Source organism: Sus scrofa, chromosome 2 (genome assembly GCF_054392235.1).
Source record: "Sus scrofa isolate SSC_HxYL_T2T_F1_AM1 chromosome 2, Sscrofa_HxYL_maternal_Yorkshire_Landrace_v2.0, whole genome shotgun sequence".
NCBI lineage: Eukaryota > Metazoa > Chordata > Mammalia > Artiodactyla > Suidae > Sus > Sus scrofa.
Genome location: NC_139384.1, coordinates 128384295 through 128402541, shown reverse-complemented (window position 1 = coordinate 128402541; position 18247 = coordinate 128384295). Strand labels below are relative to the sequence as shown.

Below are 18247 nucleotides of genomic sequence, written 5' to 3'. Positions count from 1 at the left end.
AATACACCATCAGCTCTCCTGGGGCTCCAGCTTGCTAACTGCAGATCTGGGGACTTGTGAGCCTCCATAATCACATGAGCCAATTCCTTATTTTATATATGTATACATATATGCATACATACACATATGTGTGTATTTGTGTCCTGTCCTGTTTCTCCATAACTAATGCAGTGGATGTCCATGCAATTTTCCTAAGTGAATATCCACATCACCTCTGCATCAAGAAAAGCAACTGGGGAGTTCCCGTCGTGGCACAGTGGTTAAGGAATCTGACTAAGAACCATGAGGTTGCCAGTTCGATCCCTGCCCTTGCTCAGTGGGTCAAGGTTTCAGCGTTGCTGTGAGCTGTGGTGTAGGTCGCAGACGTGGCTCGGATCCTGCGTTGCTGTGGCTCTGGCGTAGGCTGGCAGCTACAGCTCCGATTCAACCCCTAGCCCGGGAACCTCCATATGCCGCAGGAGCGGCCCAAGAAATGGCAAAAAGACAAAAAAAAAAAAAAAAAAAAAAAAAAAGAAAGAAAGAAAGAAAAGCAACTGGGTCTTCCCTTTCTTAAAAACCCGGCATAGCTTTATTCCAGAGTCACTCACCCTGTCCTTCCAGGCCTGTGGTTAAGAAAACCTACATTTCAGGATTATTCACGGAGCCATCAATCTATTCTTTGGGTCAGAGATTTTTAAACATTATTTTTATCAAGTCTATTATTTTAAGCTTACAAAGACTCTCAATATTAAAGCAGACAAAAAGGGAATGAACTTGAATGAGGTTGGCAACTCTGGGGGTGGGTGGGGTGACCTAGAGGCCCTTCCAGTGCTGGCAGGTCCTTGCTCAGGGCTTCTGAAGGTTTTATTTTCATGGAATAGGACATTATTCTATATATTTCTTAGCATACTTTTCTTCTTGAAAAAGAAATGCACTGTATAATTTACACAGGCTTACTGTAGAAAATACCGATGTGCCTTAATAAAAGCAAAAATTACACAGTATCCGAAAGTCTACCCACTGGAGAAAACAAATATTTTCATATTTCTGATTTTTTTTATGGCTGCCCCCCATGGAATATGGACGTTCTGGGGCGAGGGATTGAACCCATGTCACAGAAGCAGTCCCCAACACAGCAGTGACAACTCTGGATCCTTAACCCACTGAGCCACCAGGGAATTCCTCATGCTTCTGAATTGTTAAAACACATTTCCACACACGTTCATATTCCCATTATAGTTGCATAATAGACATAGACCCAAGCCCTTCTTAAACAATTCCTTTCAGAACAATTAACCATACAGAATTGTAATGCATCCTTTCAATAGGAAGTAGCAGAATACAATTATCTTGACTGAGGAACAATTTTGTCTGTTTAAGCTTGCTTTTGATCACACAAACCAGAGCCTTTACATACAAATAAATGAATGCTATCCTCTTCCTAACAGTTACCAACACTATAAATTCCAATAACGCTGATAGTATTTTTTTCAGATTGTCTAGAGTCTTTGATACACTTCTCTGAATATTTCTAATTGCAGTAAGTCATGATTCTTTGAGTGAATCAAATGTCTGAAAATAGGAGTTCCCACTGTGGTGCAGCAGAAACGAATCTGACCAGTACCCATGAGAATGCGGGTTCAATCCCTGGCCTTGCTCAGTGGTTTAAGGATCCGGCGTTGCCCTGAGCTGTGATGCAGGTTTCAGAGGAGGCTCGGATCTGGCGTTGTTGTGGCTGTGGTGTAGGTTAGCGACTGCAACTCCAATTCAAACCCCTAGCCTGGGAACCTCCATATGCTGCAGCAGCAGCCCTAAAAAGCAAAATAAAAATAAAAATAAAAATAAAAAATAAAAAGTCGAAAATAGCCAGACATCTAGAAAATAAGTAGAGGGACTAAGGTGAATAGCATAGGTGGACGGCCCATTTGCGGTTCCAAAGCCCATATGAAAAAGAATGAATCTGTTGGGGTTTTTTGATGTTGTTGTTTTTACTTTCTTTGAAGTCAAATATATAGAGAAAGATCAAAAATCTTTTCGCTGGCATCACTGTTATGATATACCTGTCACCTTCCAGGGACACTCTGCGAGAGTATTGGGGGCCTTCAATTCCCTCCCTGGGGTATCTCTCCAGTCTTTCCTCCCACTTCTTGCCATTTCTGCTTCTCTTGCAGCCCGTCTGAATCTCATGAGTCCCTGCTCTTGACATCCACCCCTCCCCACCTGTAGAAAACACACTCATGTTGAACTAGTGTTTCTCCGACATCAGCGTGTATCAGAATCACCCTGTGAGCTTGTTAAAGCACAGCTCACAGGGCCCCACCCAGAGTTTCTGAAGCAGTAGGTCTGGAATGGGGCTGAGAATTTGCATTTCTAACACATTCCAGGTGATGCTTATCTGGGGGCCACACTTTGAGAACTACTGCTTTACCCGTGCTTCTTGAACGTGGCTGCTACCATCACCCGAGGATCTTGTTAAATGCAGAGCCGGATTAGGTCTGGGGTGGACCCCAAGCTTCTGCTTCTCACAGGCTCACAGGGACCCCACTTTGAGCAGCTTGATTGTGAGGCTCAGCTCAGGATACCCCTAATTTTTTTAAGGAAGAGGGCCAGCCCTCTCCTAGGCATCAGTGATTCCCCAATTGTCGGCACACTAGAATCACGTAGACAGCTTCAAAAAATCCTGTTGCCCATGTCTCGTCCCAGAGATGGGAACTGGTCTGAGGTACAGCCCAGACTTTGGGAGTTTTAAAAGATACTCAGGTGTGATTTTAATAATGCAAACATGCTGAGGAACCACTGCTCTAACAGCTCAAGTTAGCTCCCATCCTCCATTAGATTTTCTTTACAGCTATTGTCAGTTTGTTGGCTTATTTTGTCTTTGCTTCCAACCAATCTGCCCTGTGGGCTCTTAACCCCACTGAAGGCAGGGATGGAGTCTGTTGCCCTTACAGTGTTCAACACACATTAGCAGGGAATGAATGCTGAATGAACAAACAAGGAACCAAAATAGAAGTAAAAATGAATTTTTGTTGTTGTTGTTGTTGTTTTAGGGCTGCACCCACAGCATATGGAGGTTCCCAGGCTAGGTGTTGTGTTGGAGCTGTAGCCACTGGCCCACACCACAGCTCACAGCAATGAGGGGAGCTTTAATCCACTGAGCTAGGCCAGGGATGGAAGCCGTGTCCTCATGCATGCCAGTCAGATGCGTTTCCACTGAGCCATGACGGGAACTCTGAAAAATGAATTTTAAAAGCTATTACTCGGGTCACCAGTCTCCAGGAAAGCAGGGTGTCCTGAAAGACCCTTTACCTAAAATAATTTGTCAGATTTTTTCTTCAAAAACTTCTAGGGACTACTGCCCTTTGCATGTTCAACCTTCTGACTCAGTTGCCCTGTTGAATTCCATGAAGAAATTTCTCTGATCAGCTTTTATTTCACCCAGTTGACTTTTCACCTTCCCACCAAGCTTGCTAAGGAATCCAGCTCAGCCAGAATCCAGACAAAAGCCTGTCTTCTCCTGGAGTTCCGAGAGAGCGGGAGCATGGCCCATCCCGAGTTCGTGCACTGACCTTCTACTGCAGGGGAGGTCTGTCCTTCTGCACAGGACGTGAATCTTTCACCCCATTGCTGAGGGGTCTTATCTAGCAGTCAAGTATCTCTGAAATGACGGGGGCAGGTCTCTTTCCCATCATCCTTCTTGCTCAGCCCTCTCAGCAGCTGCAAACATAGAGGCATCAGCTGAATGCACACACCTGAAGCCTGGTTCTCAAGGTCCCGTGACTCACCACAGAGCAAAGGTTCCTGCAGGTTCGTTGCAACAAGCATCACTTCTCAGGGTCCAGCGGCTTCATAGTCACCCCTGAAAAGGGCGAAAATCCTTCACTCTGTCTTTACTCTCAGAGAACCAGTAAGTCTTATGGTCAGGCCTTCTGCCACTAGCTATTCTATACTTGTTTCCATGTCCTCAGGCTGCTTCCTTGGGTTTGGAACAGATTTGTGTAAAGTCCTGACTTCATACCTGAACCCAAAGAACAGTGCCTAGGCCCTGCAGCATCACAGGAGTTAGAGAAGTGAGCCACGCATGTCAAAAAACCAAATCCCCACTAGCTTAAACAAGTAGGATTGACCTTTTCCCCCCTTCATCTAACAAGACTTTTGGCAAATGCTGCAACTCAAAATACCATTAGAGGCAAGAGCACTTCTATTTTTTGCTCTCCTGTCCTTAATTAGAAAACATCTGTGGAGTTCCAATTGTGGCTCAGGGGATTATGATCCTGACTAGTACCCATGAGGATGTGGGTTCCATCCTTGGCTTTACTCAGTGGGTTAAGGATCTGGTGTTGCCGTGAGCTATGGTGTAGGTCACAGACATGGTTCAGATCTTGCATTGCTGTGGCTGTGGCTGTGGCTGTGGCTAGCAGCTGCAACTCCAATTCGACCCCTTGCCTGGGATCTTCTATATGCTGCAGGCATGGCCCTAAAAAGCTAAAAATGAAAAAAAAAAAAAAAAAAAGACATTAGCACCTCATGGTTACAAGATGGCTGCTGTATCTATGGGTTTCAGGCAGAAAGAATAAGGAAGAGGAGAGCCTCACCTCTTCCAGAATTTCCAAGAAACTCAGAGTTAATGTCATAAGGTTACCCTTAGCTGCAAAGGAGTCAGGTAAGGAGTATTTTCAGTTGGGCACAGGGCTTACCCACCATTAGCATAGTGCCTAGAGCCCTCCATACTTTTAGGAGCTTGCAAAAATGCCCTCATTTTACTTTCTTTTAGAATCAGAAAGAAAAAAGAATACATTACATCTGAATGTATAACAGTGAATGTAGTCTGGATTGTATTTGCCTTTATACCAATGCAGTTGTAAAGATTAATTTTAGCTTTGAAATGGAGAAGAGGCTCACAAAGGTCAAAACATCTATGAGGGTTACAACATAGCCCTGACTGGGATGATCCCACTGGATTTGGAGCTGGAATAATGCCACACTAGCACATTACTGTCTTTTTTTCCTTCACTGCCAACCAGCCTTCATAAGATTTTGAGCATTAAGAAACATACAAATAAATAATAGCATTGTTCCCACCAGTAGATATTGCCTTCTATAAGTATCTGCTAGTGATTATTAGTTTTTCTGAATGGTATATGAGTATTTTTTTTTCTCTTTTGAATAAGAGCCTGTTGTGCAATGCTAAATTTCTTGACATCATCTTCCAACTCAAGAAATGTTAGTAGCTTCTGATTGTTAGTTTTTCTGAATGGTATATGAGTATTTTTCTTCTCTTTGGAAATGATGTTGTTGTGCAATGCTGAATTTCTTGACATCATTTTCCAACCCAAGAAATTTTAGTAGCCTCAACCTTTGGCTGCCCATGGTTTATCATTGCCCAACCTGCTAATCCCTTTCCTCAGTGTTTTGCCAGTAAATTGGGGATTACTCAGACCCGTGACCACCACAAGGTATGTGCTTTTTAATGACCTGAATACCTACACAGTCTGTCACCTTGGCCCTTCCCCAAAAGACTATTTGAGGAGTCATCAGGCTTTAGCAATTACTGTATTTTCATTTGTGTGTAGAAAAGAATGGGTTTTTCTCTTCCCCACAAGTATTTGGCCACCAACTGCCAAGAGTGTCGCTCAAGAGCCATTTGGAAGAGCTGCTGGTCCTTAATTGTTTCCAGATGACATTTCAAATGGATCAAGTGGTTGAATTCGATATCTATCCTCAGAGTACCAAGGATAAGCTTAGCATCCCAAAGTACTCTATTTGAAACATTTTACAGTGAGCATGTGCTATGTCCAGGGAACTCGTCCCTAAAGCAGAGGCTTTAGTGACATACTAATGCAAAATCCTTGAAGCAGGGCAGCCTCTGGTTCAGCTTGGTACCCCCGTGGCATAGGGGTCATAGCCTTACAAGCCTCTCATGGAATCTTGGCCCAAGTGAATTAAATCACCACCTTAAATGAAGCTGACCTTAAAACCATTTTATGTTTCCAAAATCAATTCAAGATACTAGGTTTTCTTGGGAAAAACAAACTGCCATTATGTATGACCCTGGCCAAAAGGAATGCCAGTATCCAGTTAAGAAAAATATCATCAATACCATGTTCTCTTAGACGAAAAGATATGCCTGGAATCAGCTTAGGAAGAAAAAAGTACTTTAAAAAAAGAATGCTTTCTGAGACGTGAGATTAATGGGTAACTTGCTTCACATTCTAAACCCAGTTTCTCCATCCAGAAAATGGAGGTGCTATTGCCTACTTCAGAATAGGTTGTGGTGGAGACTAATCAAGATAATGTTTGTAAAGCCATAAGGCAATGCCTTCATATTCTAAGACCTAAGTAGATGGTGTCTGTGTTATTGTTACTCTCATAGTTGCTGCTGTTATTATGTTTACAGTGAAGCACAGTTAGCAGTCTGTCTTATGGTTGTCATCATTACAGTAGGGATGTTAGAAGATGACAGCTGGGAAAGAAGAACATGAGAAAAGCATATACTTTTGAGTGATGTCTTTCCTTATCCCTAAATGTTCTTCTTTATGGGGAAAGATATTTTTTCTTATTTGTTCACAACTTTCAGCCACTATCAAGAAACCCTTTGGGAAAGCCATCTTCTGAGGCACAATTCTTTGGCTCGCTACTAAATCCAAGAATGGAGTCTCTTATGCACCAGACATTTTATGATTTTTTCTTAATTTTTTTTTTTTTTTTTTTTTTGCTTTTTAAGGCCATACCTGTGACATATGGAAGTTCCCAGGCTAGGGGTCAAATTGGAGCTGCAGCTGCTGGCCTATGCCACAGCCACAGCAAGGCAGGATGCGAGCCATATCTGTGACCTACACCACAGGTCACAGCAATGCTGGATCCTTAATGCACTAAGTGAGGCCAGGGATCTAACCTGTGTCCTCAGAGATACTACTTAGGTTCGTAACCACTGAGCCACAATGGGAACTCCCTTTAATTAATTTTTAATTAATGAATCAAATAAATTCTTTCCAGTGGAACTACTCCCTTTCGTGACACAACTGTGTGTCAGACTTTGAGAAATGAAGCATAGACTCGTGGGACTGCCTTGCTGCAGGGGAGTCATTCCTGTGAGAGGGTGCGGGGAGGTCCTCCAGAAGGTGGGACACGCTTCTGCTAACCATATGGCCAGGACAGAAAATAAGTCACACTGTGATCCCATCTTCATAAAGGAGGATTCTGCCCTTTCCTGGGGGCTAAGCTGAGGTTGGAGGCCTTATTGCTGGTTAGATGACACCAAGTTCAGCCCCATGTTTAGCGTGCAGGGGCCTCCTTCACAGCAGGGTGTAGGGAGCTCAGGACTGAGACAGGCTGTGGAAGCCCCTAGGAGGAGATCCCAGGAAATAGCCTGTCTAGCAGCCTATTTTAAAACGTCTCTTTTTCCATTATGATTTGTCTCCTCTTCCACCTAATACATCCATCGTTCTCGGTTATGAATTGCTGCAGCAGCTCTGGTACTTGGAGGAATTTTCCACATCCCTACAGGAGGGTCCAATGTCAATACTTAAGGAGGGAGCAAGCTATGAGATGGCAAAAGGTGCCAGTCTTTTGGTCTTGGTCAGAGCAAGGAAGCTGGCTGAGAGGTGCAGGGAAGACCAAGTCGTTAAATGGATTAAAAATCATCCCGAAGTAAATTCTTCAAAGTTCACTAGGGGTGGTGGGAAGGTAAAAAGACTGTGAGAATACCGCGTCTCTACCTGGCATGGGATAGGATTCCAGACTATCACTGTGTTTGTTTACTGTCATTGTTGTTTGAATTAAAAGGAAAAATTACCTCCAAAGCTGGGGAGCTTGCCAATTGGGCCTGTCTTTGTCTCCTGGGGCTGCAATAACAAAAACTACAGACTCTGTTACTTGAACAACTGCATTTTCTCACAGTCTGGAGGCTGGAAGTCTGAAATCAAGGTGTCAGCAGAACTGCTTTCTCCTGAGGCCTCTCTCCTTGGCTTGTAGACGGCCTCCTTCCCACTGTGTCCTCATGTCGCCCCTTCTCTGTGCCTGTACAGCCCAAGCGTCTCTCCTTCCTCTTATACGGATACCAGTCCTATAAGGACGCCCTAACAACCTCACAAGCATCTCCTTAAAGACACGTATCTCCTAAACCAGTCACATTCGGAGGTCCTGGGAGCCAGGACCTCAACATATGAATTTGGGAGGAACACAGTTCAGGGGTTAATATAGACGTCAAAATGCGATAACATCTAGGCCTTAAAGTCTAGAAAAATGGAGGGAGAGGCAGGTGATAACGTCAGGTTAACAGCCTTCTCCTCTTTCTTCTGATCTTCTCCCTGCAGATCTGCAAGGTCTGACATCATTTTTATTTATTTTTAAAAATTTTTTATTTTATTTTACTTTATTTTGCTTTTTAGTACTGCACCTGCAGCATATGGAACATCCCAGGCTAGGGGTTGAATCGGAGCTGTAGCCACTGGTCTACACCACAGCCACCACAACATGGAATCTGATCTGTGTCTGCAACCTACACCACAGCACACAGCACCGCTAGATCCTTAACCCAGTGAGCAAGGCCAGGGATCGAACCTTCGTCATCATGGATGCTAGTCAGATTTGTTTCTGCTAAGCCATGATGGGAACTCCCATTTTTATTATTACTATTATTATTATTATTTTGTCTTTTTAGGGCCACACCCATGGCTTATGGAAATAGCCAGGCCAGGGGTCAAATCGGAACTGTAGCTGCTGGCCACAGCTACAGCAATGCCAGATCTGAGCCACATCTGCGATCTACACCACAGCTCATGGCAACGACGAATCCTTAACCCACTGAGCGAGGCCAGGAATTGAACCTGCATCCTCATGGATGCTAGTTGGCTTCATTATAGCTGAGTCACAATGGGAACTCCCAGCTTGATATCATTTTTCTTTTTACTTCATTTTGAACTGACTGTGTTTCTGAAAACCCAAGGCTATTTCCTCAATGCTAACTTTCTGGAATATTTTAATAGAAAGGTCTCCATTAGGGGGTCAGCAGAACAGTGTGGTGGGAAGGATGGGGGGTTAAAATCAGGAAATGAAGGAAGACTTCAGTTACCAGGCCAAGGAGGAAAAGTGTGGCTGAGATTAACAGGTTTGCTGCACACAAATCTGCTTTCTGCACCCAACTTCCCAATCTCCTAGGCATCCAACACGTCAATCAAACACACTCAAGGCAAAGCCCTCCAACCATGCTGGGCATTTCTCTGGCAGGTTTCCTGTTCTTCTCATTAATAGTGGCCAAGAAAATTACACAAAGTATCCAGGATGTTGGCAAGCTATTTGCCTCACCATCCACTTCAAAGTCCCTCAGAGTTCTCTACCTTTTTCTCTGGAACAAATATTTTTTTGGGTTTTTTGTTTGTTTGTTTTTGCCATGCCCTTGGCATATAGAAGTTCCTGGGCCAGAGATCGAACCTGCGCCACAGCAGTGACAACGCCAGATCCTTAACCTCTAGGCCATCAGAAAACTCCAAGAACAAATATTCTTGATGAAAGCATCAAGTATGACCATGCAGTTATTCTTAATGGCAGCCGAAATCAAGTTCTGGATTTTCAGGTCAGAAGCAATCTATCTTTTAGCAATTAACAATTAATGGCTAAATACTAATAAGATGGTAGGCACAGGCTTATTTCTTCAATTTGCTGATACAGTAACAATAACTACATGTATTAAAAATGAACTTATTTCCACTGAGTGATGGCCCTTCACTCTTGTTCTTGTTCTTATGCTGTACCCTACCTGTCGCTGCCCCAGGTTCTCCTCCAGTTTCCTTGATTGAAGATGACACCAAGGAGACCCATCTGATTCACCAAATCATAAATCTAGATGGGAGCACAAGAAATGGTTCCGTTAAATCTACCAGGAAAACTCCAGTGCCACAAAACCATCAACATTTTCCAGGGTAGAAAGGCAGTGTTTCCTGTGTATTTTGCTGTCTGAAAGGTTTTCCTGTGTCACTTCACTCCCCTGACAATGTCTGATCTTGAATAACTCTAAATCTTACCAACTCCCCTGCCCCATATCTAGTCTCAGGAAGAGGCCTGGTATTCCAACATTTTCCAGGAAAATACACAGACCGAACTCTGAATGGTGACCTTGGGTCCCCCTTGAAATCTTGATTTCCAGGGTTAGTCATGGCTACAGCTACAAGAGCACTTAACCTATGGCTGATTCAAAAATTCTTGCCTAATGGATGACTCATGTGATCAATCCCTTGACATCTGGAGATGAATGCTGGTCATAAATGGAAATTTCCCAGAGGAATCCTCTGCAATTTTTTTTTTTTTTCTGATGATATGTTAGAAACATGGCTGGTGGCTTGTTTCAGGCTATTTGCCTATCACTTTGCTGTGCTTTTACATGGACTATCAAAGCACATTTTGCTGTGTTCCCCTCTTTCTGCAGTTTCCCATTCTTCTTTCCTTTTCTCAGTCATCACGTCTTTGAGAACACCATCCACCCAACAGTGCCCTCTGCCTCCCATCTGGCAACTTAGCAGGAGGATCAGTGGTGCTGGCTCTGGATTCCTGCCTTGTGCTATGGGCCACATAGAAAGGGAGATTTGCTCAGTGATGTGCTGTTTGCAAACAAAGAACCCAAGGCGTGATCACTGAAGGGCAAGGGCTTAGGAAGGACTTGGGCTGTCCCACGTGCAATACCGACGTGCATGTTAAAAGCACCTTCACTAGCCCAGAAACCCAGGGTTTCTGAGCAGAATGTCAAAGTGGAAATGCGTCAGGAGTCATCAGCATAGCTGCACTGTGTCTCCCACTGCTGCCAGACATAGGCCAGCTCAGACCCTTATTTCACAGGTGAGGAAATTGAATCCCAGAGACAGAGGGTCATTTGCCCAAGTTCACATTGCTCATGGCTAGAAAGTTGAGTCTGTAACTCAGGTGCCCTGATTTCCACCTCAGGGTTTCTATCACAGCAGCGTGGCTCTCAAGGGCTCCTCCACCATTCCACCCACCCAACAGGCCTACCCCAGCCTCCCAACCGTACACGTCAGCTCTCTGCAGGCCAAACAGAATAACAGGTCTGAGGATGTGAGCTGTGCAGCCAAAGAGCCTGAGGCGACTCTTCTCTCCCTGTCTCAAGAATTGTCCATTCCCCTCACCAGCCAGCCTGGAGCAGCTAAAAGGCACAGCGTGGCTTTGCATGCTCACTCCACAGGGAACAAAGGAATACAAATAACAACTTATATTATGCATCTCCAAGTTGCCCTTATACTCCTTGGCCCAGCACTAGAGGCATCCCTTAGCCTGTGCCCTGTCTTCACCCTGCCTGTTCTTGTCAGTGCTGGCTTTTGCCTCTTGCTATCCTGGTGCCCTTGGCCTTCCCCTAAAGCAGCCGAACAGCCAGACTCAAATTCTTTCCCCTTGCTGCAGAGAGACCCCCTCCACCTCCTCTCTGAGGTCATCTAAGGACTCCCTGAGCGCAGAGCATGTAAGGCCAGGGGTTGTTTCCTGTGTGTGTGTGTGGCTCCCAGGCTCTCCTCCCCTAAAGTCTCCCAGGCTTTGTGTTTGTTTTTCATTCGTTAAAGTTTTATTGAAGTAGAGTTGACTTACAAGGTTGTGATCATTCCTGCTGAACAACAAAGTGATTCAGTTATATATATACATAGACACACACATCCATTCTCTTTCAGATTCTTTTCCCACGCACAGATGATCACAGAATATTGGGTAGAGGTCTCTGTGCTAGACAGCAGGTCCCCACTGGCCAATCAGGCTTTTTAAACTCCATCAGACACATTTTGTACTTTGTCGCCTCTGTGCCTTCGCCCATGCTGTTCTCTTGCTCGGAATTCCATCTCTCATTTCTGCTTCTCAGAATCCTCCCCAAATATCAAAGCTCAGCTGAAATACGACCTTCCATTAAACTCTCTAATCCTCTTTATTCTAATGCTGTTGTAACAAACTACCACAAACTTAGTGGCTTTAAACAACACAAATTTATACTTTTATAATCCTGGAAGTCAGAAGTCTGAAATGGCTTTCACTAGGCTGCCATCCAAGGACTGGCAGGTCTGTGTTCCTTTTGCAGGTTCTACAGAAGAATCCATTTCCTTGCAATTTCCAGCTTCTAGAGGCCACACGCCCTCCCTGGCTTGTGCACCCCTTTTCATCTTCAAAGCCAGCAGGGTTGCATCTTTAAATCTCTCTCCGCTTCTGCCATCACTCTGCCTCCTCTCTGTCCCTCTGGCCTCCCTCTTTTAAGAATCCTTTGATTACGCTGGGGCCACCTGGATACTCCAAGAAAGCTCATCTCAAGTTCCTTACTTAATCACATTTGCAAAGTCCCTTTTACCATGTAAAATAACGTATTCATGGGTTCTGGAGGTTCCCCTAACAGAGAATCTAACTTTTTCATTTCTGTAACCTCATACATAACATTATATGTGAGTATCTATATTACTGGCTTCATCAGAGACTATCTGTCTCCTTATAGTAGGATAAAAACTTTTATTTTTTCTTTTTATGGCCACTCCTGTGTCTTAAACCCTTTTTTTGTGTGTGTAAATTCTAATAAAACTTTATTTTCGGACACCGATATTTGAAGTTCATGGTATTTTCAAATGTCGTGAAATAAGTTTTTTTTCTTTTTCTTTTTGTATTGAAGTTGATACACAGCATTAGCTTAGTTTTGGGTGTACAACATAGTGATTCAACATTTATGTACATTATGAGTCGATCGACATGATAAGCCTAGTAACCAATCTGTCACCATAGAAAGTTATTACAACGTTATTGACTGTATTTCCTATGTTGTTCATGACATCCTGATGACATATTTTATTTATTTATTTATTTATTTTTCTTTTCTTTTTTTTTTTTTTTTTTTTTTTTGTCTTTTTGCTATTTCTTTGGGCCGCTCCCGCGGCATATGGAGGTTCCCAGGCTAGGGGTCTAATCGGAGTGTAGCCCTCGGCCTACGCCAGAGCTACAGCAACGCAGGATCCAAGCCGCGTCTGCGACCTACACCACAGCTCACAGCAATGCCGGATCGTTAACCCACTGAGCAAGGGCAGGGACCGAACCCGCCACCTCATGGTTCCTAGTCGGATTCGTTAACCACTGCGCCACAATGGGAACTCCCTGATGACATATTTTATAACTGAAGTTTGCACCTCTTAACCCCCTTCACCTGTTATGCCCAGTCTACACCCTCTCTCATCTGGCAATCACTCTGTATCTGAATCTGTTTCTGCTTTCCTGTGTTTGTTTTGTTTTTTAGATTCCCCATTTAGGTGAAATCATACAGTATTTGTCTTTCTCTCTCTGACTTATTTCACCTAGCATAATTCTTTCTAGGTCCATTCATGTTGTCACAAATGGCAAGATTTCATTCTTTTTATGGCTGAGTAATAGTCCATTATATATACTTCTCCCAACAATTTCATTTCTAGGAACAGTTTAACTTCACTCCCCACTGTAATCCCCACGAATAGACAAAAAGATAATTTACACAAGGATGACCATTGCAGAGATATCTATAGTAATGCATAATTGGAAACAACCTAAAAGCCTATCAATATGGCACTGGTTAAGTAATTTATGATTCAGTGAAAAACAGAATAGTAAGCAGATACACAAAATCAGAGGGAGATGCATAAACCAACATAGAAGTTCACCGACATATCATTAAGGGGAAAAAAAGCAAGTTGTATGCAGTACCCCTAAAACAATTTGGTTTTTGAAAACAAATCATGGTATACGTCAAGTTATACATACAAACAGAAAGATCTAGAAGAGAAAGAGCTTATCACCTGCCTATGTTATTTTGGAACATTTTCATCCTTTTTGAACATTTGAACTTGATTTTACAGTTATGTTTTGCTTTTATAATTGGAAGAAAGGAGAGAAATCTATTCTGAAATTACAGCAACAGATGTTATGTGAATTCTGGGAACGAGGGAGGTCAAAAACGGGCATTAAGTAAGAGACCAAAACACAAGACATTCTTTTTCAGAGGAAACTGAAAGCCAAGAAGGAAGTGCTACCCCCTCGTTAACCTCTTTGAAGTCAACGGCTTTACATTTACTTTCTTTTCCAAAAAGTGACAGCAGGCACATAAAAACGTTTCTCAGTGATATTAGGATGTCAAGATTCCACGGCTCTCTACATCTGATGCTTTTCAGGTGCTTCTGCAGCTTGACAATAAGCTTAGGGAAATCTCCCAGAATTCCCAGGGTAAGGAGTGAGGAAAAAACACCCTTTTGTTTTTGAGTTGGATATAGGATTACAGGTAATATTAATAAAGGGATATTTTAAAAGTGGATTTAATTACACTGTGGTGAAAATTTCTCTCTCTCTCTCTCTCTTTTTTTTTTTTGGTCTTTTTAGGGGCACACCCATGGCATATGGAAGTTCCCAGGCTAGGGATCAAAGTGGAGCCATAGCTGCTGCCCTACACCACAGCCACAGCAGTGCTGGATCCGAGCCACAACCACGACCTACACCACAGCTTGCAGCAATACCAGATCCTTAACCCACTGAGTGAGGCCAAGGATTAAACCTGCATCTTCATAGATACTCATTGGTTTCTTAACCTGCTGAGCCACAACAGGAACCCCTAAATTTCGTTTTAAATGGCTGCATTGTGAATTTAGGAAGGCTTTTAAATGTCTTCTTTCTTTAAGTCTCTGGGTCACCGTATGTATATTTTTCTCCTATATTCCAGAATCTAATCAATTTAGAGTTCTTTACACATGATAATTCTTTGAATTGCGTTTGGCCACCAAAACAGTAAGATGCTATCAAATGTATTTTTGTATGTATGATTCCATATGTTTAAAAGTCAACATGCAAATATATGCAAAAATTCTAGAATTAAAAAAATAAATCTCCCTGAACTTAAAACCAGGCCTTATGGGTGGTTCCAGGTGTTCTGAAATTGGGTGGCTGTGTGTGTGGGTGGGCGTTGGGTGGTGAGCACCAACAACCTCACTTGCTTCCTTGAAGTTGCTGAAAACCAATTCTCCAGGAGACCAAGGAGATGCATTCAGTGAGTGCTCAATTATGATTTTCTAATTGACAATTTTTCACAGATATTCCTTTCTTTTTTTAGCTGCACCTGCAGCATTTGGAAGTTCCCAGGCCACAGTTGGGGTAATGCTGGATCTTTTAACCCACTGTGTCAGGCCAGGGATCGAACCCGTGCCTCCACAGTAACCCAAGCTGCTACAGTCAGATTCTTAATGCACTGCACCATGGAGGGAACTCCCATAGATATTTCTTAAATAAACATAATTCCATTTACTTTAGACAACAATACTGTCCCTTTTATCCCTGGAATAGAACCAGAAGATTTTACCTTTATACTCTACCTAGTATTGTGATTCCTCCCTTACAGAATAATAAATCCAATTATCTGTTTATTCAAAATTTTTAATTTAATTTGATACTATTCCAAAACACTGTTGTAGAATTTTCATATTATCTCTGACTTCAAGTCACGGGCAGACATCCAAAATTCAATTTCTTATTTGTAATACTAGAAGGTCAATGAAAAAGAACACAGGGATCTGGTCATGATCAAAGGTCTTTCAGCCTGGGCAGGAAGATGGTTATGTACAGATCTTATGAGACCAAAAAAATCAATCATGTGCTCACTTTGGCACATGAACAGCGAGTTGCAGATTTCTGAGTAGACTCAGGAAGAAATAAACAATGCGTATGGCTTGAATCCAAAGATGTGGGTCACATGGCACACCTTTCTTGAAATTATGGAATCAAGTATAAATAAGGTGCGTTGCATCTCATCAAGGTCTCACCAAAAACTGGTCATTAGTGAACCAGGACAGTACTGACCCTCCTTAGAAGGTAAGCATACTTCAATCTCAGAATTGAAAATTGAATAGAGAAATATCTTAGAAAACTAAAACTCAATAATGTTAGTATTTTTGCATCCAGAAGACTTGGAATTCAATATTTTACATACCTTGATATTTGGGAATTGTATTTGAATGATAGCTTTGTAGCTTCAATGTAAAATGTCTACGTAATTGATTCAGACTTCTGGTTTGCAGGGGAATTCTTACTAACTGTATAGTACAATGTTGCAATGCTTAAGATAACTCAAAGTTCATGATATTTATAAACTTAATTTACCTAGATTTATATCAATTACTTAGTACCGGGGAAAGTTTGCCAATCAGGCAATCCAATTACTCTAAAAGGAAATAAAATATACTAAATTCATAAATGCAAAGTAAAATATGTGAAAGTGTTCAATTAACCAGTTTCGAATGTGATCAAGTATTGTTCAAAGGTCATAGAGTAACTGCTAAAATTGCTAGGCATAACTAGAATAACAGGATTTGTAAATTGAACTTAAAGCCTAAGGAAGAATGAGGTTATTAAAAAGCCATGACTTTCATAAAGTATTTTTTTTTTTTTTTTTTTTTTTTTTTTTGCTATTTCTTGGGCCGCTTCCGCGGCATATGGAGGTTCCCAGGCTAGGGGTCTAATCGGAGCCGCAGCCACCAGTCAACGCCAGAGCCACAGAGTCTGCAACCTACACCACAGCTCACGGCAACACCAGATCGTTAACCCACTGAGCAAGGGCAGGGATGGAACCCGCAACCTCATGGTTCCTAGTCGGATTCGTTAACCACTGCGCCACGACGGGAACTCCAAGTATCATTTTTGAAAACAAAATAAATACCTGGATAATCTTTTCTACACAGACAAGCTATCGCTGAGTGAACCAAAACCTCAAATCAATTTGTCCAAGGTTGGGATGGACCAGCAGCAAGTGTGAAAATGACGAAGCCTCGAGGTTGACTCTTTGAAGCTCTAATGGAGTGCTCAAAATTCAGAGCCTGCCAAGAGCCACTGCGATCTTAGACTGATCAGAGATGTTGGGTCCAGAGAGAGGAAACATGTCACCTCCCTCCACTCTACACCGATCAGATCCCTCGGCATATTACGTTCACTCCTGGAAACCTGTCTTTAGGACCAATTGTTGCTAACTGTCCTGAGGGAGACTGATCACTCACTGAGGTTCCTTTTAATTTGTTTTTGTGGATAATGGCAGATGCTTTGGTAGATAATAGAAATGGGCAAGATTAGTCACCTCCCCACAGTTACTACCAAGTTATAATGAAAGCAAGTCTCCAAACGAAATTGTGCCCATGTCTATTAAACACATATCTATGAATAAGTAGGTACAAAACAGTTCATGCAATGTGAAATGCCAGCTCTCTGTCCTTTGATATAATCTGACCATAATTTTTATGCAGAAGTGTCTAGAGGCAGAAGTAACAATATTTTACAGGTAGAAATCTGTACCTCTTAGGGAGGAGCTGGCTTCCAAAACTTACAGGCCTCTTAACAAGGGGCCAGCCTTGGACCTGTGAGGCAGCTTAGCAAAACCTGAAAAAAAAAATACTTAAGAACAAAAGCCTGTGTTAAATATTGGCTTGGGAATGTTATCATCTTGTTTACCTTCACTTTCTTCATCTGTAAGGCATAAGGCAAGGAGAATAAAAACTACATATTTTTAAGGTTGTCATGAGAACTCAAGGGAATAATGCATATAAGGTACCTAGTGTCAAGGAGCCAGCACCTATTAAATATAAACTGTTATTGTCATTGTTTCATGTGATTTCAGAGAGAGAACTGGACTTTTTGGGTGAGACACAGAAATAGGAAAATAGTGAGTCAATTCAAAAAAGAATTTTCTGGAAATTAGAGGATTACAAAAATAGGTGAAGCTATCTTTTGCTGAGATAAATTCCTATCAAAGTCAGTATCCAGGATGAAGCTATCTATGACCTTATTAGAAGTTTAGCTAAGGTTTCAGAGGACATTCCTGCTGAGGGCAGAATATTAGATGTAGAGAGTCTTTACTTCTTTCCATCCCTCAAGTTCTATAATTTTGGCCCCTTTTCTTTCCTTGTAGGTGTAACTGAGACACGATTATCCATGTGTGGTCACAGGAGGAGGGTTCTCCAGCTTTGTTGTTTTTCAGATTGAGAAGGTTGGTCTACAGAGATCAATTTTTCTCCATTTCTAACCCTGTGTCTTTTCCCTGAAAAACAGAAGCTCTTCTGCTGCACCTTTATTCCTGTTATAAGCAGTGGAAATAATTTTCTGCTTTCACATTTTCTTTGAGGGGCATCCACATTCACCAGACTGACATTTCCCATCCCCTGGTTTACATCTGTGGTCACACACATCTTCAAACAGCCCTCACCCTATGTTTGCCTTACAGCATAGGTCTGTATCGAATCAACAGACCTTG

General features: G+C 42.4%; 1 protein-coding gene and 1 long non-coding RNA gene across 50 annotated transcripts in view; one reads left to right on the top strand and one right to left on the bottom strand.

Moving 5' to 3' along the window:
• Positions 1-18247, bottom strand: part of YTHDC2 (YTH N6-methyladenosine RNA binding protein C2) — a 226249-nt gene that overhangs the window by 196216 nt on the left and 11786 nt on the right. For 26 of the 49 annotated variants that reach the window (XR_014838547.1, XR_014838549.1, XR_014838546.1 and 23 more), the window contains 2 exons: positions 9737-9819; positions 3549-3696 (listed from right to left, as the gene is read on the bottom strand). The exons of 2 other annotated variants lie outside the window; for them this stretch is intronic. The gene's annotated coding sequence lies outside the window, so the exon portion shown is untranslated. Of the gene's footprint in view, positions 1-3548; positions 3697-3764; positions 3839-9736; positions 9820-18247 lie in introns of all 49 variants that reach the window. 21 more of the 49 variants (XR_014838550.1, XM_085014249.1, XM_085014246.1 and 18 more) reach the window with 2 other exon arrangements.
• The window catches only part of LOC146405687 (uncharacterized), an 82394-nt gene that overhangs the window by 62141 nt on the left and 2006 nt on the right, over positions 1-18247 (top strand). The window contains exons 5-6 of the long non-coding RNA XR_014838564.1: positions 16736-17004; positions 17906-17983. This is a non-coding gene — a long non-coding RNA (uncharacterized LOC146405687). The remainder of the gene's footprint in view (positions 1-16735; positions 17005-17905; positions 17984-18247) is intronic.